The 25445-nt window shown below is 44.3% G+C and overlaps 1 long non-coding RNA gene across 1 annotated transcript in view; it reads left to right on the forward strand.

The window, feature by feature from the left end:
* LOC110342642 overlaps nt 1-25445 on the forward strand; it is a 74813-nt gene that overhangs the window by 2097 nt on the left and 47271 nt on the right. The window contains exons 2-4 of the long non-coding RNA XR_002384768.2: nt 18822-19023; nt 20976-21084; nt 24154-24208. This is a non-coding gene — a long non-coding RNA (uncharacterized LOC110342642). The remainder of the gene's footprint in view (nt 1-18821; nt 19024-20975; nt 21085-24153; nt 24209-25445) is intronic.

Consider the following 25445-nt stretch of genomic DNA (forward strand, 5'->3'; position numbering starts at 1 on the left):
TCACACACATTTCAATCATAAGAAGAGCTCTTTGTGACAATGTTTGTGTTTGTTCTCTGTTACCCATTCTTCCTCTTATATCTTGTATGTGTCCTTTTGTAGTGTTGTTTTCCTCCTAAGTACCTGGATGTGCAGCGGGAGGGGGAGCAGCTCATCTCCACTCTCCCAGTCCATCCACAGACTAGCAAGCACTCAGCGCAGCATTCAGAAGCAAGGAGAGACCTACTTATTGGGTGCAGGGGGTGCTCTGCACACAATTGCCATCATTCTTTGTGTCCTTATGTCCGACTTCACACTTGGTGCTGCATATATTGTTTATTAAAACTTCCAGCGACAGGAAACACTGTTGATCTCATCCAACATACCAGGAAACTGAGGCATAAGAATGTTTAATTTATCTAATGTCACAGAGTATAAAGTGACACAATGGGGACAAAAACTCAGCCAGCTTCTCAAACATGTAAGCAATCCCCTTGTCTTAATTATTTTCTACTGCTGTCATAAGACCCAATGACCAATACAACTTATAGAAGAAAGGTTTTCCTTGGGAATTACAGTTTCAGAGGGTTGGGATCCATGACTCTCGTGGCATGGAAGCATGGCAGCAAGACCAAGCACTAAGACAGTAGCTTAGAGTGCACATCTTGAAATACAATCATGAGACTGAGTGCTAACTGGGAATGGCATGGTTTTTGAAACCTGCCAAGGCCTGTTCCCAGTGACACACCTCCTATAATAAAGCCACACATTTTAACCCTTCCCAAAGACTTCCACCAACTGGGGACCAAGTATTCAAACATGTGAACCTATGGGGGCTTGTTCTGTTCTAACCACCATGCCTCTGTACTGCCCTAAAGGGTCGACAGAGATAGTATCTGTTCTTAGTGGAGGTCCCGGGCATTCAGATCTTCTTTCTGGGAGTGAGTCTGACCCTTTGGGGGTGGGTAGAGAGTCTTGGAACTCATGATCCTCCTGTGTCAGCCTCCTGAGTTCTGGAATGGTAAGGTGTGCCCTCACATCTGGATTCAGGTTGAGATGTTTGCAGTATCATTGACTCTCTCTGGCCTATGGTCCGGTTGAGCTGGATTCTTCCAATGGTGCTTCTTTAGGGGAAAGACAGGGGCAGGATAGTCTTGAACATCTTTACATACAGAGCTGGATAGGGCATAAAGCAAATCGCAGCTGCGGCCATTGCTTTCTGTTGAAAGTGGGGGAAGTAGGCAGTTTCTCAGCTGTCCAGCCTTCGCCAAGGTAAAAGCAAGGTGGACGCTTGACTCCCGTCACCTTCACCTATTCTTGCTTATTTGCTTATAGACTATTTTAAATCATACCTTATTTGTTTAAAGACTCACTCAGTAGAAACAAATAGAAGTTATTTCCCTTCTATTTATCTTGTTTAGGGGCCAGAATTAATTGACAACTGCATTTGTTTCCTAAGACAACCATGAGAAACACAAACTGAGTGACATAAACAAAAGAATGTCTATGTCTGGCATTTTGGAGGCTAATGTCCTGAGCCTTGGCAGTGCTGTCCCCTTTTAAGGCCCTAGAGGAGAATCTAGTCCCTGGCTCTGCTTTACGCCACAGTCATTGGCATCCCATAGCCACACCCCTCAAATCTCTGCTTCCTCTGTTACATAGCCTTCCCAAGCTCTCCTCTTAATCTCTCTTCTAATAATTCATTTGGCAACATAGAATCTTTACATTCACATAGAAAGTGCACATACCTCTCTCTGAACAGTAGAAGCCTGTTAGCAAACTAGGACCCCACTTGTATCAAGGTATATGCATAACCCTCTCTGGATTATAGAATGAATATCTTCTCTCCTTAATGATCATCAAACTTAGACAGATTCTATTCCTAATACCTCCACGTAGAAGGCTAGGAGGACCAGTCCAGCCTGCATTAATTTTTGGGAGTGTGTAAGGCAAAGTATATCCTTTGAGTGAACTTTTAGAGAAAAATCCCTCTTTATCGTCTTATGCCTACATATAATTGGGCATGCACGTGATTAAAATCAGATGCATTATGGAAAGGGACACGTGCAATGAGCAAATCCTACAGAATTCAAGTTTGTCAATCAAAACAGAGAACTACCCATGCTATGCCTTAGCAGCCAAAGTTGTCTTTCCCTTGAACCCCATAAATGAAGCCTGTGGAATAACCAGGGTCCTGGAGTACCCTCATTCATATGGCCCACTGTCACTCATGAAAATGTATTTGGCCTGTATTATCACTTTGCTTTGAAAAAAGTCTCCTTACAAACCAGTGAGCCCTTACTTCAATCCTTTGACTTAGAGGTCAAGCGGTTAGAAACACCTATCTGAGACCCTGACCAACAGTAATGGCATCTTGGGAAGGGTAGTTTAAGGTATAACCTGGCAAACAAGTTAACACAGCCTTCTCAGAAACCTGCCATTACAGGCAAGCTTGAGTGTATATTTGATCGCATTAAGACATGGTTAGGGGCTTAGTAGAACACACTTCTAGGGCTGTCTTTGAGGGTATTTCCAAAGACAATCAGATTACAAACAACTGAACTGATTCTTTGATGTCAGGATCGGGAGTTGGTGAGTTGGAGGTGGAGCCTATTTAGAGGAAGTAGGTAACTGAGTCGTCCTTGGGGTATTTCTCACTGTGGCTCCATACTGTAGACCCCTTTTTTCTGCTTCAGAAGCGAACAGCTCTTGCCAGTACATGCCCCGCCACTGTGATGTTAGGGTACATGGTGCCAAGCAGCCATGGACAAATCCTATGAAGTCATGGACCACAATAACTCCTCCCTCAGACTGTCACTGTCAGGTAGTTTTGGCCATGGTGATGGAAAGCTTCTTTGTCACTTTCTTAGTCTCCGGTTCTTCAGATGTCTACACTTTTCAGAGGTCAACATACTTGTCATCATCAGACTCATTCAGCCTGGGGTCTTAACTAGGGGCTTCAGGTGCTGACTGCTGAGTGAGCTGCCTTATTTGAATCCTAGACCTATTGGCTATGTGACCCTGAACAAATCTCCCTGCCTCAGTTTCCTCATCAGTAAAATGGGGATGTTAGCTCCTTGTGCAAGAATGAAAGAAAATCACTCCTGTAAAGTGCTGAGAACAGATCCTTTCCCACAGCAAGCCCTGGGAAGCACCAGCCTCCACAGTGTTTTGCTGTTCCCTCAAGACCCCTAGCCAGCTCACATGCAGGTGACAATTCTTTGTCTCTGCAATTTCCATGGCTGGCATCAGGGAATGTGCAATCACAATGCCCCCCATAGTGCCCCAAACACCTACAGTCACCAAGAAACAGCTATGATGTGGAAGGCTGAGGAGGGGATGTTTGGAAAAGTCATCTCAGTAGACAAGGGGGTGCTCTCTTCTCTCTCACTCCAGCCCAGCTAGGAGGACCGCCAAGGCACCCTGTGGTAGCAGGGAGGCTGGTCTTGCATAGATGGGAAGGCCAGCTCTGATGCTGGGTTTGTGCCTGATTAGTAAAGGTGACAAGCTACAGTTCTCCGTCCAAGAGCTGAGAGCAGGCTGTGCCGTGTGAGCTGTATTTTTGGAAGGTTGTGGCCAGTGGATGGATTTTCAGGAAACCAAATGTGACTTAGCCAGGTAGCTTGATAACACTCTAAAAATCAATGTCCCGGGCACATAGAGACCCAAGTAGAAGGATGGCAATTCATTTCTAATGGTTGTTGTAACACATACACCACCATACTCTTTTTGTTGTACTTCCCAAGTGTGCTGGTTGTTTTTTTCTCCAATTTAACACAAGCCAAGGATGCCTGAGAAGAGGGAAAAATATCTCCATCAGATTGGCTTGTAGGAAAGTCTGTAGTGCATTTTCTTGACCGGAGATTGACATGGGAAAGCCCAGTACAACGTAGGTGGTGTCAACCCTGGGTCATATGAGAAAGCAGACTGAGCAAGCCATGGGGAGCAAGCCAGTAAGCATCTCCCCCCGTGGCTTCTGCTTGAGTTCTTGCCTCCAGGTTCTTGCTTGAATTCCTGCCTTGGTTTCCCTCAACAATGCCAAATAAGAATTTCCTTTCCAAGTTGCTCTCAGTCATGGTCTTTATGGTCTGAAGTGAACCTACAGGGATGTGTTACTTCTGGAAGTTTCAATGGAGATTCATGTCTTTGTTTTCTTTCGGATCCTAGAGGCTACCTGCAGCTTTGGCACAGGGCCCTGCCCTCCTTCAGAGCCAGCTACGCAGCATTTCCCCATCTTTCTTCAGTCATCACATCTTCTCCTTGATTAGTATGTGACATTGCTCCCAAAAGACAATATAGACTCATCTCCTCATCATCTCAAGATCCTTCATCCTATCAACTGAGTCCCCCTTGCATTGCAAGAAAATACACTGATAGTGTTGGGGCGTTGAGGGGCACATATTTATAGCTGACTATAGGAAACTTCTGGGGACCAGGCTAATGCTGTAATTTAAGGGTAAGGAGAGGTACTGTCTAGACCAAAGGAGAGGAATATACCCCATTCCTCCAAAAGTGGATGGCAGGGCGGGGAGAGAGCACTTGGTTGTTGGTCATTTGGAATGTACCAGTTATGTAACCACACACAAACAGTACTCATTTTTCTTCATTTTCTCTACTTTTTGGCACCACTCTGCAAGAACTAGAAATTTTACCTAGCAATTTCCAAAGATGTTCTGGGCAATGGCTTTTATTAGGTGACAGAAAAATACAAGTGATCTAAAGTACCTGCTTGATTATCCTGAGATAGAAGAAAATGAATCAGAGTCCACAAGAGACGTGGGAGTCACAGAAGAGAAAAGGAAACCAGCGTTTGGTTCCTGACTTCCAGCCCCAGCTTGATGGATAAACAGGCTGCACCAGGAGATTAGGGCTCCTGGCCTCATCACTGGGCCAGAAGCCCCCGAAGACAAGAACGGACTCTTTCATTTCTCTTCCCTTGAGTTGGTGCCTGGTCCACTTGACCTAAGGAGTGTCTCTTTGGAGATGATGAAAGCCATGTGCCTTTGGGAGATAGAAGCCAAGTCTATTTTCAGCTGCCTCCTCTGGCAAAGTCAAGACTGACTGGCTTTTGTACCTGGAAGCCACTAAGCAAAGCAATGCAGACGGATATCACACGCAGCACAGTGACTGAAGGGACAGATTTCTCTGTGTACCAAGGTTATGTGGCTTCAGAACACAGATGCATTCAACCCCAGCTGTTGACCTCAGCTACTATTGGTCTGTCTTTGACAGAAATAGGCAGGAGTGGCTGAGTGACCCATCCTGGCTTGTTACTGGTGGTCAGAGTAATGAAACCTTGAGTTAATCTGTGTGGTGAACCAAGGGACCCAGATATTCACCCTTCTACACTTCCTCTCTGTTATCTCCCCTGCAGAACGTGCTGTTGGGAGCTCCCCAAGCTGAAATGTTAATGGTGAAGGCTGTGGTCAGAAGTCAGACCCACCTGGGTTTTTCACCTTTCATTAGTCAACTAATACTTCTGTGACCTTGGGCAAGTTCATGTCTGCTAGAACCTCAGTTCTCTCTACGGTTAAATAGAAGTGATGAGGGAAACCTCCAGCAGCAGCTGACCTAATGCCACCAAGCGGTAGGTCCCAGACATGTAGCTGCTACTGCTCTCATCAGAGCATGTCCTCAACTAGAGCCCGCAACTTACGGGACAGCTGCGAAGGGTGTAAGTGTGCACAACAGGAACACAGGAGGAACAAACAATACTGAAGGAATCTCCCCAAATTAATGTCTCACTCCAGGATTCTCAGAGAACATCAGGCCAGAGGAACTGCTCACAAATGCCATGTAGCGTATCGCTTTCAAACTGTAGAAGAAACAAAGATTTAGAAAATCTTTGATTTGAGAATTAAGAAGATGAAACCCCAGTTTTCACTCTCATACACATCACAGTGAAGTCAGTGTTCCTGTATGAAAATAGCTCTGACTGCAGCAGGAAGTACAGACAGCAATCTGCCCGTGGTTGCCCAGTTCCATGTCCAGGGCAGCCCAAGATTGAGGTCCCTCATCTGTGCACATCCTGAGGTGGCAGAGGAAAGTGCACACCTCAGCAGCCATCACCCCTGAAGATCCTCGCAGTCCTAGTGACCACTGCAGGGGTCTTCCCAGTCTTCACTGACCAGGTTGTCTGGAGCCAGAACCATTGCCTGATCTGGCCTTTGTAGCTACTGGGCACACCTTCCTATACTGGACTAGGAGCCACTGCTCTCCCATCAAGTCCAGCCAGTTTATACACAACTAAGCTCTTAGGTGCCACTCCTAGTATCTGCTGATGATACTGCATGTGTGCCACAGGGCTGCCGTAGTCCCTGCTGTGTGTAAGGCTGTGGGATTGGTGATCCTGGCAGCTTCACATGCACGCCCACGGGACATTCACCACAGCTGTGCCTGCCATATCTACCATGTCTAGCTCCTGACCAGGAGTCTTTTGCTCTGTGTGTCTATGTGTTAGCAGACACAGTCTCTACATGCACCTCGGAGATGGCCCCACACCCTCCAGCATAAGCATCCATGCCCATCTGGGTTTGGACCCAAAGGCATGCATTCCTCACTCTGCTGGTACCTTCGGATCCTAGGAGAAGGGCTTTTTCTACCCAGGCCAGACTGTGACATTTGGAAGCAGACACTAAAGGAAACAAGGCAGAGCTACAAGAAGCATGGAAAACCAGAGAAGCACAGCACCTGGGAACACAGGATCTGCAGTCACTGAGCAGAGAGAAGGAAGGGTCTACAAACTACTGGACAGTGATTGCAAAGTAATCATTCCAGAGAAGCTCAATGACCTATGAACACAGACAGGCAAGCAAGTGACCTGAAGAGATTTGACAATGAAACTGAAAGATCAACAGAAAAGAAAAAACCGTGTAACTCAACAAGAAGAAATTCTGGAGCCGAATAACATAATTACTGAAATTAAAAAGCAAACATACAATCAAAAAGCCCAGAGAATGTCAACAGCAGAGCTGGTCTGGCAGAAGAACCTGAATTCAAAGACAGATTGGATTGAATGATGCCGAGAGGAAAAAACCAAAAAAGCAATGAAAACGGTGAAGAGGCTACATATGCACTACAGGGACTTAGGGAGAAGAGAGAAAAAGGATAGAAACAGTGACCGAGAAGTCCTCAGGGTTGGTGGGAAACTCAGCAGTCAGACCCACAAAGCTCACATGTCTCCCACAGAACCACCATAGGGCATGTAGGACCACCGAAGGAAAGCCCATTGCCATTAAATTGACAGAAGTCAAGAAGATTGGAAGTGACATGGAAGGGATGGCCTGTGAGAGACCCTCAGTGGCTTGCCCATGCCCAGACAGGATAGACCATACAGTCAAACTGCCAAAGGAGCTGACCGCAGAGGTGCACACCTGTCATCCAGCACTTAGGAGGCTGAGGCAGGAGGATTGTGAGTTGGAGGCCGCTGTGGGCCACATAGAAAGACCTTGTCTCAAAACCAGCCCCCCACCCAACCCCTCCCCACTAAGTCCAGACCACCAGGAATTCCATGCTGGACAAAGTTCTATTTCCTAAAAGACTCCTGCCCTAGACAACAGCTAAGAATGGCCACCCCCAGATCTGCCTTCTAAGAAAAGCTTCTGCGACATTCTTCAGACTGAAATAAAAACACGAGGACAGCAACATGGATGCAGATGTAAATCTCAGGGGCAAAGGTCAGTGTGTGGTTACTACAGAGTAACGCCACCTCACAGTAGCTGTAGTGCGTTCATCAAGATGGCTATTTACAAAAAGACCAACTTTAGTAAGCGTTGGTGTGGTTGTAGACAAAAGCTAACTCTCAACATTGTCACTGAAAATGTAAATTGGTGCAGCCATTATGGGAAGCAATGTGGAATTTCCACAAGAAGTTACACATAGTATTATCAGATAAAAATTATGGAGAAGGCCCAGTGGGTAAGGTACTTGCTGTTCAAATGCAAAGGCCTAAGTTCAAATCTCCATAACTCACGTAACACCGGAAATGGAAGTGGATAGCTGATACCCAGCACTTCTACCATGATATGGGGAGTGGAGACAGGAGAATCCCTGTAGGCTAGCCTGTTAGCTAGCCTGGCGTAGGCAGTGGACAAAGTTAGAGACTTTATCTCAGAAAGGTGGAAAGACACCCTGTGTCCTTTGATCTCCACGTGCATGTATGTGTGGCTCATGCATGCCCACACTCACACACACAAGTGTGGACACACGTATGTACACATAGACACACCATGCATACACACAAAGATGATAAAAATTACTATATGATCTAGCAAATCCCACACTGGATATGTTCCCAAAGGAAACAAAATCAGCATTCCAAAGGGGGATAGCATGCCCATGCTCAGCTCAGCACTGGTGACAGCCGTCCAGATGGGAAACGACCTACATTCCCACTAACAGAAAGGAAGTGTGGTGAGTACGCAGTGGAATAGTATGCAGCCCTTAAAAAGAAGGATAGCCATCAGTTTTAGCCAGCTTTCTAGCACTTTGAAAACTCTTGGAATGAAGTATAAAGAGGAAATGTTTACTCTGACTCATAGCTGCAGAGGTTTCAGTCCAGTCTCCTGTCTCTTACCTTCGAACCTGTCATGACACAAAGCATGTCAGAGAATGCAAAGACAGACATGATCGTGGGGAACATTTTGCTAAGTTGATAAAGCTAGAAACAGTAGAACAGGCATCACATGATCTCACTTATTTATGTGTTGTACCTACAACAGTCAACATAATAGAAGCAGAGAGTAGAATGGCAGCCTCCAGCACTGGGAGTAGAGGGAAGTGGTCAGAGTGTGCAGTCTCTGCTTTGTGGGGTGAGAAAACGCTGATGTTTCCCTGTATGGCATGGTGTCTATGTATGTGGGGACACCAGACCTTGAGCAGAAACCCACTTCCCCTTCGGCCTGGGAGCAGGCAGCTTTGAGATAATGTTTACTGAAAACAATTCAGTGCTATAAAGCTCTTGATAGGGCTCAGATAAGGGCTTACTCACTGAAACACCATGACTTTGACACCCCCTATGGCTAGATGCCTCTTCCTGTCCCCCCTGCAGTGTCTCCCTGATTCTGGGGCCGGAGATTAAACCACCAGCCAGGAGGGTGAGAAGTCTGGAAAGAATTGTATGTAGATGGATGGCAGAAGTCCTTAAAAAGGGAAGCTCTTTTTTCTTGGAGACTTCTCCTAAGTGGACTTCTCTCTCCTAAGCGGATTTGGGGTGCTCCTAAGCTGACTTGGGAAGCATAACGTTTTCTTAAAGCAACCGACTGGTCTCTGTGTCATCTATCCCGACCAACTCGCTACATTCTCTGATGCAGGCCGCACAGCAGGTGCGGCATATGTACTCTTGTATGGATCTCGAATGACTTCCAAAGGTTCATGGTGCTATCGGAATGTGGTGGCGTCTTTAAGAGGTGGTGCCTAGTGCCTATTGGGACCCCAGTCTTGTCTCTTTCTTTGCTTCCTCAATGCCACGAAGTGAGCATATTTCTGGTCCACACTTTGCCATGCTTGGCTTTGTCACATGCCTGAAAGCAAGATGCAGGGGATTAATGAGCTAAACCATCTTATCTTTGTAATCATCTATTTCAGGAATTGTAAGTGGTGAAAAACTGACTAAAACTAAGAAGGAAGGGAACACTGCAATGTATATAGTGTATTTGAACTCATTGAGGATAGATATGTGCTCTGACTACACACACACACACACACACACACACACACACAAAGTAATTGTGAGGTGACATATGTGTAAGGATAATTGATGTAGCTATCATTTCACAGCACGCATATCTAAATATCATGTCATGTGCTTTATATAATTTTGTTTTAAAAACTCCAATGATGACATGAGAAAAACGTTGTTGTTTGTTTTACTCTTTGCTCTTCTGGGGGTCCTTCCACCCAGCTCCCAAATAAATCACACATGGATACTTATTCTTTCTTATAAATGCCCAGCCTTAGCTTGACTTGTTTCTTGCCTGCTTTTCTTAACTTTAAATTATGTCATCTACTTGTTGTCTCTGGGCTTTTACCTTTCTCTATTTCTGTATATCTTTTCTTTCCTTCTTATTCCATGTCTGGCGGTGTGTCTGGGTGGCTGGCCCCTGGAGTCCTCTCCTCCTTCTCTAGTTCCTTAATCTTTTCTCTCCCTTTTTCTCCTTCTATTTATTCTGTCTGCCTGCCAGCCCTGTCACTCCTTGCTCCTGCCTCATTATTGGCCATTCTGCTCTTTATTAAACCAATGAGGTGTTTTAGACAGGCAAAGTATCCCAGCTTCACAGAGTTTAAAAAATGCAACATAAAAGAATGCAACACATTTTTGCATCGTTAAACAAATGTTCTACAGTGTAAACAGATGTGACAAATCTTAAAATAATATTCTACAACAGAAATAAACTACCTTTTATGTAGAAGAACAAAGCTAAAAATCATATCCTACTTCTCAGAAACCAGGAAAGCCAAAAAAATTTCTGTAGTTGGTATAGTTTCTTTCAGAAGCAGAGGGGGAATGGAGAGTATTTTTATTTAAAGAAAAAATGTTTCTTGAAATTTATGACTTGTAGATATATGCCTTATAAGAAACGCCGAAAGAAATTCTTTAGAGAAAAGGGGAAGGATGTGAATTCAGCTTGCACAGGAAAAGGCGGGTGAGCAAAGGTTAGGTCAGAAGTGGAGAGGAAAGTTAATTAGATCAATTGTATTTCCTTTAAAAGATTTTTATTATATTCTCTCTCTCTCTCTCTCTCTCTCTCTCTCTCTCTCTCTCTGTTTTGTACTTATGTGGTGGCTGGAAGTTTTTCCTACCATGAGTGTTTCAGGGATCAAACTCAGGTCATCATACACGATGGCAAGTGCCTTAATACACTGAGTCATCTTGTCAATTCCCACTTGATTTCCTTACTCTTAATTGATCTAGTAATTTGTTTAAACTAATGATACTAACTCAAGGTTATTTATGCACATGTACTTATGTGTGCCTTCATGTTTATGTATGCACATGTAATTATTTAGATTCAAGTGAAGTCAGTGCAGCAGTGCTATTAGAGATGAGAAGGAATTAGGATTATCTTGTCACTGTAAGATTCTCATGTGGTAGAGGGCTATTTCAAAGTAGAGTTGGGTTAGCCACAGTGTATCCTGAAAACTGTAGGGTAACCATGGAATAAAGCAAAAATAAAAAGAACATGAACATAAATGTAAGTACGCATTTGCTAAGAACGGAGAAACTTGATTTACACAAACGCAGACAACCACAAAGAGCAAAAAACTAGAGGAAGACAGAAACAAGAGAGAAGTAGGGCCAGAGGAGAAAACAGGACACACATGCTGGATAGAACCACTCAGCCCAAACCATTTTCAATGTAAATGTCATCACTGAAAGACAGAATCTGGGAGCAAACCAGGAACCAACACTCAGCTCTGGGTTGAACACAGGAAAACCTAAATGTGCCTTATGTTTGTATACATATTTGAAGATAGATCAAAAGCAAATGGACGAACAATGTGAAGCTAACATCAGTGAAAAGAAAATGGGTCTGTGGACGCAGTTCAGTTGGTAGAGTGCTTGCCTAGCATGCACCTAAAGCCCTTGAGGTCAGTCCCCTGTATTGCAAAGAATCACATGTGAGGGTGCACACTTGTAACCCTACCACACAGAGGTGGACACAGGAGGACCAGAGAGTCAGAATCATTCTCAGTTACATAGTTAGAAGTAGTCTGGGCTACATGAGACCCTATTTTAAAAATACACACAAATGGCTCAATTTAATTAGAAACCTGGAGAACAAAGAAAGTTACAAGGACAAAGAGGGTCACAATATAATTTCAAAGGGACAATTCTCCAAGAAAATATATTTTTGCATGTATACTCATATTACAGCAGAGCATCAAAGTATATGAGGCAAAAGCTGGGTTGAGCTTCAAGGAGAAATGGATGAACACACTCAGGCAATTGACAACTTTAGAATCTCCATCAGAAATGCACCAATCTAACAGGCAAAAGTCAATACGGACACACTGACGTCCACAGCAGCATCAGGCAAGTGGACACAACGAACATCCATAGAGCAATAAGTCACAAACAGCAGAATAGCTGTTCTTGTCCAGTTCAATAGACACATTCACATTCTCGGCCACATTAACATATCTAAGAGACTGCCCTCTTACGATGCCTGTTGTCAAGCCGTAAGTAAATGACCTAGAAATCAGTTACAGAATGATATCTGGGCATTTCCTATATACGTGGAGATTTAACAACACACATTTAAGTAACATGTGAGTTAGAAGGCACAACAAGAAAAATTTCAAGGTATGTTTAACTAAATGAAAAGAAACACAAAACTTAGAGGTTGCTGCAAACGTAGTGTTTAGAGAGAAACTTAAAACACCAAATGGCTGTATCAGGAAAGATGACAGAGCTAGAAGTAGCCAGCTCAGTTTTTGCTTAGAAACCTTGAAAGAGAAAGCAAATTAAGTCCAAAGTAAGTAGAAGAAAAAAAGATATCAATCTAATTGCAAACAAGAAATAAATACAGAAAAATCAGTAAAATCGAAAGCTAGTTCTTTGAATATATAAATTAAATCAACAAGCCTCTAGCCAGGCTAACTTAAAGAGGGCACAAATTACTAATATCATTTATGTGGGAGAAGCCATTTCTGCAGCTACCATAAACATAAAAACGAAAGAATAGCATAAATAATTCTGTCTATAAATTTAATAACCTCGATCAATTTCTAGACACATATGTTTGCATTTAGCAAAGCAATGCAATGCAAAAGTAGCAGCTTGAATGAATCTGTATAATTTATAGAAACAGAATCATTAATCGATAGCCTCCTAAGCAGCTCTGGCTCAGATAGTCACTGGAAAGTTCTACCAAACATAATTGGAAAAAATTTTTCTGTAAAAATTTTCAGAAGACAGAAACAGACGGAATTTTTCCTAGCACATCCTATGGTACCAGCATTGCTCTAACACTGAGGCTAGACAAATACACAATGAGAAAGAAACAGATGACCAGCATTTCTCATTAAGTCATACAAAAATCCTCAGCAAAATATTGACAAATTGAATACAATGATGTTTACAAGATTTCTACATCAAAACCAAGAAGAATTTATTCTAGACATGCAAGATTGATCTAACACATTAATACCAGCCAATGTAATTCATACCATGTGCAAGCTAAGGAGAAACATCATATTATTGTTTAATAGATGAAGAAAAGTTATTTGACCAAATCCTGCATTCATTCATGCTTTTCAAAAACACAAAAAGGAAAATAACTGAGAATGTCATCTACATCATAAGGAATAGCTACAAAGCCTCCAGCTAGCCACAGTAATGTTAACAAACTAACTTTCCTCCTCACAACAGGATCAAACAAGAGTCCCCAGTCTCATGCACTCCTTGTCAAAATTATCCTGATAGACCTAATTCAATAAGACAATAAAATAAAAGGCATACTTACCGAGAAGAAATTAAACTGTAATTAGTCACATATTACTAGTCTGGAGGCATAGACAAAAATCTTCCAAGAAAGCAACATATGGCAAGGTTATGGAGTGTAAACTTAAAGTGTTAAATCAATTGCTACATACTGCATGTTAGTAACGAATAAATGTACCTTGACATTTAAAAACATATTAACACACAGGAATGAAATATTTATCCATAATTCTAGCAAACTATACATCTAGCAGGAGATCTCTCTGGATTTGAGGCTAGACTGGTCTACATAACGAATTCTAGGCAAGCCAGGGCTACTGTGAGACCCTGTCTCAAAATATTATATGAGGTGGCAAAAGACTCAGAAAAGTCAACTGAATATCAAAGGGAAAAAGTCAGAGGACTGATGCTATGTGATTTCAAAATGAATTATTAAACAACACTGGTCACAAGACCATGAGGCATTGAGGAACGGAGAGACAGGTAAATAGGACAGACTAGAGAGCCTTTAATAACTATGCATACATAGCCACTTCCTTTTTGACAAAGAGCAAAAGATTTTTGTCTGAGGAGAAAAGATGATGTTTTCAGCAAATGGCACCAAACAACTGGAGATCCACATGCAAAATACACACCTGGGCACATATCTTACATCTGCCATCTAAGTTAAATTCAGCGGGTCACGAACATAAATGTAAAACCGTTAGGAGATTATTCACATGATGCTGAATTTGGCAATAACTTTTTATAAAATGTAGGTTCTCATATAGCCCAAGAGTCACTCTGTAGCCAAGAATGGTCTCAAACCCCTGATCCTCTCACCTCAGCCTCTCAAGTATTGGGATTAGAAGCACTTGTCACCATGCCCAGTCATGGATGGCAAAGACCTTTGAAAGGCATTGCCAAAGACATGGTTTATGAAGGAAAGAACTGATGATCAGGTCTTCATTACAATTAAAATTTTCTGCTCCATGGAAAGAAGAGAAGGAAAAGGCAATCCACAGCCTGGAAGAAAGTATTTTCACAACATGTATCTAATGAAGTACTATTATCCAAAATATAGGAATAATTTTCAAAAACTCATCGATTAGACTAGAAGCAACCCCATTAAAATCAGATAGGAATATATGAAGATGACAATAGATATATAAAAAAGATACTCCATGTCATATGTCCTTAGGGAAGCGTAAATTGATGAGACACCACTATACAACCGTTAGAATGTCTGGGTCTATTAACCCCCAGAAACAGCTGACCTGACAAGGGCTAGCTCTTGAATCCCAGACTGATGTCTGGGAATCCAGCATGGGACTGATCAAGACCCCCTGAATGTGGGTGTCAGTGAGGAGGCATAGGTAATCTATTGAGCCTTGGGTAGTAGATCAGTATTTATCTTGGGCATACAAATGGACTTTGGACTCCCATCCAACAAAGAGAGATGTACTCTCACCCTGAACTCTTGGGGGAGGGTCTAGGCCCTGCCCTGGATGAAATGACAGATTATGGACACCCCCATGGAGGGCCTCACCCTCCCTGGGGAAATGAAGGGATATTGGGGGGGTTGGTGGGAGGGCACGGGAGGAGGGAAGGGAAACGGAGAGGGACCTGGAATTGACATGTGAAGCAACCTTGTTTCAAATTTAAATTATATATATATGTATATATATATATGTATATATATATATCCACATCAAATGCTGATGAGAGCAAAACTTGAGCATTCGCTTGGTAGCTTCTGATAGAAGGAAGCCTATAGTTGCCATATGTGAAAGGCAGTGCTAGCAGAGTGACAGAATCTAGAATTAGCTAGGAAGAAAGCCTGTGGGCACATCTGTGAGGAATTATCTAGATTAAGGTTAGCCTCCGAGAAAGTCATTGAAGTTTTATCTCAATGTGGACTTTTCTTTATTATTTTATTTAACTTTTTACACATATTACTCTCAGTATCCTTTCCCTTCCCTCCCCCCCCACCCTCCATTCCTGCCAACCCCTCATTGCACTCCATCTTCCTTCCCCTCCCCAGGGAGGGTAAGGCCTCCCATGAGGGATTTTCAGAGTCTGTCATACAATCCCGGGCAGGGCCTAGGTCCTCCCCTATGTGTCCAGGCTGAGAGAGCATCCCTCCATGTGGAATGGGCTCCCAGAGTCCATTTGTATGCTAGGAATAAATACTTATCGACCCTCTAAGGTCCCATAAGTTGCCGAGGCCTCCTCTCTGACACCCAGGTTCGGGGAAGCTGGTGTCTGGATCAGCCCCATGCTGGTCTCTCAGTCATCAGTCTGGGGTCCATGCATTCCCCCTTGTTTAGGTCAGCTGCCTCTGTGGGTTTCACCAGCCTGGTCTTGATTCCTTTGCTCATCACTCCTCTTTGCAACTGGGTTCCAGGAGTTCAGTTCGGTTTTTAGCTGTAGGTGTCTGCCCCTGCTTCGGTCAGCTACTGGATGAGGGTTCTAGGATTGCATATTGAAAGACCCCTACCCAGGACCCCCTAGGAAAAGAAAAGCAAGGCCAGGCCTTTGCCTAATGAAAAAACCCAGACCAGGTGCCTCGCCCAGCTGGCAGGATGTCAAACAGGATCTGTGGTTACCAGAGCAGTCATGGGACCGGGATAATAATTGCTGAAGCGTGCCAGGGTCTTTTATGTGGCAATACCAAGACACCTAGTCCTTGGCAACTACCCCTGCCCCCAGTTGTGTCTATGATCACCATAGTAGTCATGGGACCCGGTTAATAATTGCTGAAGCGTGCCGGGGTCTTTCATAAAGTAATACCAGGAAACTTGGTCCGTGGGAACTACCCCTGCCCCCAAGATGAGCCAATGAAATGCCTGTTACTTATGCAACCATTAAAACTCTATAAATATTGTGCTCCCTGCAAGCCCGGTATGCTCTGCACCCAAGTTGCAGCAGCATCCACAGGCTTGCTGGTGGTAGTGGGATTGTAGGCTAGCAATCCCCTGCTCCATGTCTAAAATCCATATATGAGTGAGTACATACCATGTTTGTCTTTTAAGACTTATCTTTAAAAAGCTATATTTGGTTAGAGTGTGTGTGTGTGTGTGTGTGTGCGCGCGCGCGTGCGTGCCTTGGTGCAGCTATGTGCACTGTGTGCATACAGTGCCCGGATAGGCATCAGATCTTCTGGAACTGGAGTTACAGGTGGCTGCGAGTCACTTTATGTGTGTACTGGGAACTGAACTTGGGTCTTCTGAGAGCTGCAGCAAGTGCTCTTAATGACCCAGTCATCTTATGGGCAGGACCATTCCCTGGGCCGGGATCCAGGACTGCACAGAGTGGAGAAAGTGAGTTAAGCACTAGCATTCCCTGCCCTGTTCTTCCTGACTGTACAGGAAATGCAATCAGCCGTTTCAAGCTCTTGCTGCCTCTGCCTCCTCACTGTGATGGGCTGTGAGCCAAATAAAGCCCTTCTTTGCATAAATTGCCCTTTCAAATGTGTGTTTTTTTCACAGTAACTGAGACATATATAACCCAGTAATCATTCCTTTTGGTATTCCCCCAAAAGAGTAAGGTTTAAGGTTACACAAAAACCAGCTTTATTTGTAATTGCCAATACTTAGATGGAATCAATGCCTTATTTAGTAGGATGATGGTTAAATTACCCGTGGTATACCCAGACAATGGAATACTACTTAACACAAGAGAGAATTGAGTTACCGAACAATGCAAGGATATAAAGGAATTCCCATACATCCTGAAGCAAAAGAAGGCAATCTCAGAGTGTATCACCACATGATTCCAATTATACGACATTCTGGAAAAGGTAAAACAGTGCTGACAGTGAAAATATTGGTGGTTTCTGAGTTAGAGGGGAGGGAGGAATAAACAGGAGGATCATGGGAGATTTGGAGGACCGTGAATCTACTCTGTGTGACACGGTAGTGGTGGAAACATATAGTACATTTATTTGGGCACATAGACTGCATGCCAAGAGTAAACCTTAGTCCACAGTCCACAGGCTTTGAGTGACAAGTGATGTGTCAATGTGGCTTTGCTGTGGTAGTCTATTCAGGCAATCACTTGCCGAGACAACAATAGAAATGTATTGTTCTGGAACCTGGAAAGTCCAAGACCAATGCTTCCAAAAATTCATGTATGCAAGTACACATTCCTCACAGCTGGCATCTTCTGTGTGCAGTCACAAGGCAGATGAGGCAAACATGGATCTCTCACGAATCTTTTATAAGACTACTATGAAAGCCAGGAAGGGGAGTCCTCATGACCATGGTCTTTCAAGGTCTCTACTTAATGCTACTTAATGGTATATATAACAGTAACTATTATATAGATTAATTTGCAGCACATGGCCTTAGGAGAGGGTCACAGATGTTAAGACCGTGCAAACTGTAGAAAAGTAGTACTGTGGTCGGTGTTGGCTATGGGGGAGGCTATGCTTATGTGCAAGCGGAGAGTGTGTGAGGAGTCCTGGTGTGTTTTGCTTGGTAATGTGAACCAGAATCTGCTCTAAAAAATGACAATGCCTATTTCAGAGGAAGAAGAAAAAGGAGGAGGAGAAGGAAAGGCCATTGCCTTATATTTGAAAATGTCCTTGTGCTTAAGCTAGGAAATGGACTTGTATTGAATTTGTAACTGAAATAAACAACCCCAGAGGACAAAAGCCAAACCAAACCAAAATGAAACAAAAAACAGCAAACAAACAAAAACTTCTCAACCCATGTTACTTTCCAAGAGAAAATGGATGAGAAGAGACGAGGGGAGAAGGAGGCTCCAGGATTCTAGTCTCTTCTTTCTTCAGATTAGGGTATAGGACATAGCTCCAAATAACTAGACGGAAAAGTCATTTGGGTTTGGACTATGGCTCCTTTCAGGTGACAGCATGCAAAACCTCCCCAGGCCTCTATTTTCCCATCTGAGAAATGAGATTGAATTATAGATGATCCTCAACATATTATAGTTTGACTTAAAACTTCTTCAAACTTAGGATGTTACGAAAGTGATGCACATTCCAAAGAAATTATCTAAAAAAAATTGAAACTTGACTTTTTCTAGGCCAGGATAGGCAATGAGATCATTAAAGAAAATACCCAATGCAATACAGGGCACTGTGCTGTCTGTCAGCAGGTTTTGAATGCTGTGTTTTTCTTTTTGCATAGCCTGTCTATGAAACATCCATCGCTGAGTATGCATTGAGACCTCAGCTGTTACAGCCAGCTTCCTGTTAGACGATTTTGCTCAGTTTGCCTAGGTTAATGTAAGCATTCTGTGCACGTTGAAGCCACACCAGGCTAGAATGTTTGGTAGGTAGCTATAGTAAATGTATTTCAGGTTGACTGTGTTTTCAGTTTACTGTGGCTATTTCCAGGTAACCCCATGGCAACTACAGTCTGCTTATTGCCTCTCCTGCTTTAACCCATTCTAGACTGGATCCAAAGCCGTTATCAACAGCTCCGGTCTCTCTGTAAGCGTCTGCTCTCACCAAGGCTCTGGCCACTCCTGTGATCGCCCTACCTACCTAAGATGACCAAGTCGGGTTCAGGACCCCTGGCTCTTCGCTATAATTGTGAAAAGGTGTTTCCTTCACCGTGAAATAATCATAACATCACCTGCGTGAGACTTGCTATGTATGTGCCCATTGCCAAAACTGGTTAGCATCGTTATTGGCTCCTATTCGTTCCCTCGTGGGTGGACGGAGGACAGCATTAGAGCACAGTTGTGATGACTTCCTGCTACAAAGGGCACAAGGTTCACATGCTTCGAGGAGCTGGCAGAATTTACTGCCCTGGAATTTCTGTGACCGAACAAACTCAGAAGGCAGTGTCTAGCCAGAGGCATAGAGGCAGGATCCTTTGGCTTGGGAAGGGAAAGGGTGAACGCAGGGAGCGGGATGGGGACACAGTGGCCTAGGCAGGGAGAGGCCGGAGCCAGGCACGGTGTGTGGCCTCCCGGGGCCTGCGGGCGGCTGTGGGGCTGGCTGCCATGGGGCCGGGACATGCTCTGCCGCGAGCCTGGCCCATTTAGACACTCAGCTCTAATTGCGCCGAGCTGAGCCCCCGGCACCCGCGCCGAGAAGATGTGCCTGGTCGTCGCCAGGCCCAATTGCTCCCACTTATCGGGCCTCGCCGGCCCTGTGGGGAGTGCGCGGCAGCGCAGGCCATCGATCTGACGCCCAGGATCGAAGCGACCACAGAGGCTCCAGTCCCGAGGGACTCGGTCGATGAGTCTCTAGGCTGTGGGCACCAGGGACACCTGTCTCTCAGGTCGCCACATCTCGGCCTCCCCCTGTCAGTGGTCTCCCTCTGCTGGCCCTTGGCTCCTTCTTCTCCATCGACTCTCCAGGTCCCTCTGTCACTCTCCAACAAGACTCCAGCTCTGTGCACTGCAACCCCTTCTCTTCCCAGAGGTCTGATTCTAATTCCTGTGGCTGCCAGGGTGGGGGCTTGCCAGAAGATGGGAAACTTCTCCCTCCCATTCTTAGGGAACCAGAATAAGACTGTCAAAAACATCCCACTCCCCCACTCTCAATTCATGTTTCCATTCGAGTGCATGCTAAATTGGCCTGTCACAGAGAAGCATCACCACAGGCAGCTATAGAAATCCAAAGGACAAGGGCGAGGAGACCGTATTTTGTTTAGATTCCAAAATCCTTTGGCAAACCCCTTCCCATCCCAATTCTACTTCCTGTCCCCCATAAACTTGCATAAAGCACAAGAAGATACCAGAATGGTCAGTAACTGGCAGACTCGACCTGAAAAGCGCTCCCTCCCCAGGGTCTAGGGCCCAAAGCCCTGGTCTACTCTCTTCAGGGGAAAGAGGTCTGTTAGGAGGTGTTTCTCCTGGCAACTCGTGCAGGACATTCAGCTCTCCACCTGCTAATGTGTCCCCATTGTGAGCCCCATTGTGAGTCTTAAAGCACACCAGTGAAGCTGCCGCCTCTTCCTCTTGGAGCTGGAGCAGCCTTGGGCTCTCCCTGTGTTAGATCAATCTGTTTCATTATCTGCAAACCTTGCGGCTTCACTAGTTGGGAAGGCTGCCTCTGTCACCCCTCAGGGTCGCCATTGTGTTCAGTCAGACATTATGGACTTCTTCCTCTTCTTGTTTCAGTTTATTTCTGACCTTGCTTTAAAGAAAATAAGAAAAAGAGTAAAAGAAAAACAAGAGCCACAGCATTAGTGGCTAAAATCACGCTTGATCAGTAAGGACATCGAGGAGAAAACCCTCTTTTACAAGAGAGCCTCAAAGCCGTGTATGCGTGGTACTTACCTGGGTCCTCCATATTTGCAGGGCTGAGGCAGGGTCACACGTTCTTAGCCAATATAGATTGCATAGTGAAACTCTGTTTTTGTTTTTAACAAAAGAAAGAAGAAAGGAGAGACACAAAATTACATTTTTGTGGGGTGGGGACTCTGCCATCCCCCATAGGTGTGGGTTTTTTTGAGACAGGGCTAGCCTGTCTCATGATTCTTCTGCCTTCCCCTCCAAAGTGTTTGGATTACAAGCATGTGCCACCACTCTGGCTCTGAAACTGTAATTGAATTTTAAAAAATTATTAATTGTGTATATTGGTCTTTTACAGGAGTGTATGTCTGAGTGCCATGTCTGAGTGTGCAAAGCCCTTGGAGGTCAGAAGAGGACAGTGGATCATTCCCCCTGGACTGGGTTTACAGAAGGTTGTGAGCTATCATGTGAGTGCTGAGAATTGGATCTTAGTCTTCTAGAAGAGCTGCCAGGCCTTTTAACCACTAAGCCATCATTCTAGCCCCCTCTCCCCAAACTGTACTGTTTATACAGCCTGCTGAGATTATAGACACACTGCTATAAATGCAGAACCACTTAGTACGCCTATGGAAAGGTCTCACTTTGGCATGACAGTTTGCATTCTGTAGGCAGAAGTTGTCATGAACCAGGCACAGTGGCTCCTGCTTGTAATTCCAACACTGAAGAGGCTGAGACAAGAGGACAGCTGCAACTTCAATGCCAACCTGGTCTACATAGCTCCAGACTAGCCTGGGCTACTGTGTGAGAACCTGCTAAAGAATTGTTGCAAACCCCAGAAGTCTCTACAACAGCACTGATGACAATGCTCTGTGACTCAATTGCAGTAGGGATTTATCCCCACCACTGAGAAAATGTGCTCCTCCCTCAAGTGTAAATGTGCACACCACTCATGAAACACACAGCACTGTGTATTTTCACAGGGAAATTGTGTGGATTCATGTTTCTGATCAATTCTTCATTTTATTTTGTGATTAGCAACATTACATTATGTTGGTGTCTCGGTAGGAAATCATCACTTTATTGAGAGTTTGCATCAGGAAGATCTCAGTATTTACTGAGTAGTAACTGATGTATAGAGTCAACTGAGGAGTCTAATGACAGGGAAATGGATAAAGGAAGTATAAAACACACACACACACACACACACACGAACGTGCAAGCACTCACACAAGTTCTCTAGCTATGAAGAGGAATGAAGTTATATTGTTTGCAGGAAAATGGAGATAATCATATTAAGTGGATTAAACTAGTCTTCAAGACACAGGTTTTTCACTCATCTGTGGATCCTAGATTTTATAGGTACATAAAATCATGCATGTTTATTTGACACGAGAATAATAGCTAAATTGTCTAGGGGAAAAAGGGAATGAATGGGATGAAGGAGAGCAAAGTTAGAGGAGTATGGGGATATTCAATATAAAACATGAAATGCTCTTCTACAATAGCGTTATAATCAATATAGAGAATGATGTAAAGGAAAAAAATATAGATTTAAGATGGAAAAGGAATATGTCATATTATAGTGGCTTGTGCCAATAGTCCTGGCACATAGAGGGCTCAGGCAGAATTGTTTAAGTTTGAGGCCAGCCTGGCGACCTCCCTGGTGACAGAGTGAGAGTCTATTCCAAAAACCAGATGTGAAACAAGGCAACAACAAACCCCTCATACTTTTTGATACTATCTTTTGGCATTGTTCAAAATACAGCAGTATACATTGTTATATTGTACTTTAATGTAATAGAACTCTCACAGCACCAACTCTACCTGATGCTTCCCAACTCTCAGGCCCCGGGGAGTTATTCTTAGTCTCAGGAGTCCAGCATCCATCCATCCCTTCCAGAAATGCTGTTAGAGAACTTCCTTTCTTTCCTCCATACTGTCTTCTTTTGGGGGTGGTGGATATGGTGACCAAGTTGGAGTTGTACTCTGTAGCCAAGGCTGGCCTTAAACTTCTGCCCCAGCAGTATGATCCATTGGCATTACAGTAAGAATCATGCCAAACTTTCATGTCTTTTTGACATGGAGTCTTGAGATATAGCTGAGACTAGCTTCAGACTTGTGGCAATTCTCTTGGGGTTACAGACATGAACTATCACACCTACCTTAAGAACCATTTCCTCCTAACTTTCAGCCTGTGAGACTGTGAAATGGGTGAATCTTGCCATTGCTGGATTTCCCTTAGCATGTGACTAAATTTTCTCTCAAAATGTTTTGATTCAACTGCATCAGTGACAACTCCAGAGTATCCAAAATGTGTTGGTGTTGTGTTAAGGAAAGAAACAGTTCACTTTCCATTGGAGTAGTTTGTCCAGATTTGAATTCTCTCCTTTTCCCCATCTCTGTAGTTCATGGTTTCTTGCCTATCCCCAATCTGTCTGTTGCATGAGTCTGTCTCTGTGTCCTATGCCTAGCTTAATACTGCCTGTCTCCTCTACCCCCGTGTCTGTACCTAACAAAGGGCTATCACATAGGGTAGGACAGACGGATACTTCACTGAAATGTTTAACAGGGTTTTTACAAAGGATTGAACTCTCCTGACCCCAACAGCAAACAAACAATACAGCACACGGACTTATCAAACTGTGTCCATCTACATTGGATGTTTGATTTGTAAGATTCTGTTTTGACCCATTTGTTGTTTTTATCATTTATCACCATAATGTGCCTGCATGTACACACACACACACACACACACACACACACACACACACTACTGTTACTCATGGGTCAGGGGCATGGGGGAGTATATAACTTAAGATCACAGCTATGCATTAGCTTAGGTTGTAAGGGCTGATTACATGAGAAATCCAAGGCCAGTAATGTTGACCGTCACATTGTTCTCTTAAAGGCAGGTTAAACAAACTGTCTGAGTACACAGTAGGACAGCAGTCCGAAGTCTTAGATGACTGTAAGAAGTATTATTAACTCTGGCTGTGAGGTCCAGCAGAAGTTCCAGTTTTTCAGAATGCAAGATATTTTCACAATAATATACTACTGCAGCATGTACCCATACCTGCCTTGAAGAACCATTGCTTTCCAACTCTCAGCCTATGGGGTTGTGTTATGAGGGGGTTCTCACCCTTGCTGGCCAATCAGAGCATTGCATTTAGTCACGACTGCATCTGGTTCTTGACTTTATGCTACTGTGAAGATGAGAGACTATCTGTCTAGTCAGAAAAGGGCTTGAGTTCTGGGTAGCATCCTGGCACCTGGAAATGATCACGAGAATGGATCCAGCAACAGAGGGGCAGAGAGGAAGCAGTGGCAGTCGGCCATCTTTCTCCGAGCACTGTGTGGGTCTCATTCTGAGTGGCTTGTCCTCCTAGTCTGAAGGACTTGGCTGACAGGGCTTTTAGAAGCCGGAGTCCAGGAGCCTCATTTTGCAGATGAAGAAGTCAGGGCCCAGAGAGACCAGGAACCTTAGATAGAACCAGAGCTATTCTGAGTCTGAACCTCTTTGTTTTCTTTTTTTGCAGGAAGCCCAGACTAGCAACCATGATGGAGAAAAGGGAACACAGGAAAGCCTGACAGGTACAACACCTGACATTGAGACTTAAATCACATAAAACCATCAAATATATATTATATATGCATATACATATATATGTATGTTATATATTACATATGTATATAATATATATTTTCAAAAGTTCATGTGCTTATACAGATGTGTGACAGGCATATGTTGAAGGCCAAGCATGAGCTGTGCCCAGGCATTGTGTGTGCAGCAGTAAGAGAAAATAGACTCCAATGTGGGAGGCCCAGGCTGTGGAAAACGGCTGTGTGGGTTGCTCACTGCCCAACTCAGTCAGGATCAACAGACATAGATGTAAATGGCGCATGCTAACATTACACAGGACGGAACAGCACACAGCTCCAAGGGCTCAGGCCGAGTTTCTCTTGACCCTGGCTCTATGCTTTGCAATGCATAGAGACAGTGACTGCATGAGCCCTGGGGAAGTCTGCAGCATCTCATCTCCATGCCACTTGTGGGATGTACCTTCACAAGCTTGAGTTCCCTGCCTTTAAAGGCACCAGAGGTAGCGCCAGGGGCACATGAAGTAAGCTTGCTGTGTTCTGCCTAATGCCAGGCTTTCTTAATAATTTCCAGTAAGTGGGGAGCGGGGGTGGTGTGAGGAAGAGCTGGAAGGGGCTGAGGAAGAGCTGTGCATAGCCAGCCAGCAGAAAGAACACAGTCAGTGCCCAGCTTAAGGGGCTCATTAAGCCACCGAGATCTTTGACAGGCTTTGGTATAGCTGAGGACAGTCAAAGACCCTCTGCTTCCTCTGTGTGGCTGGTCCTATGCCTCTGAGCATGCAGGTCCTAACTGATTCAGGCCCCTGCATCCTCCCTGTGTGTCATCTGAGGGGGGTCTTCCCCCCAAGTCTTTCCCAAAGACCAAGTGGCTTCCTGCATGCACAGATTGCATTTTCCCCTTGAAAGTTTAATAAGAATGCTCAATGTTCACTTGCCAAGGGCCATGAACTAATTTTTTTGTCATTGCCACTTGGTGAAAATGTCATCATTAGTGAAGCAGATATGTTAAAGAAGGAAGAAGAGGAGTATGCCGGGGCGTCTTAGCCCTCCCGAAGGCTCCAAAACCCACGGGACTACAGACCCCAGGATGGCAAAGGGAGTGGTCTGTTAGGGGTGAGCATCACTAAAGATGTGCATCTGGGGAGATGCCCACAGACCTGTGCTCCTGGGTGGAGCAGGGCTTACTCCATCAGTCACTGTGCCCTGGGGACAGGCTGCTAAAGCCCTGAGT

The sequence above is a fragment of the Mesocricetus auratus genome, unplaced genomic scaffold, assembly GCF_017639785.1.
Source record: "Mesocricetus auratus isolate SY011 unplaced genomic scaffold, BCM_Maur_2.0 Super-Scaffold_100045, whole genome shotgun sequence".
In the NCBI taxonomy this organism is placed as follows: Eukaryota; Metazoa; Chordata; class Mammalia; order Rodentia; family Cricetidae; genus Mesocricetus; species Mesocricetus auratus.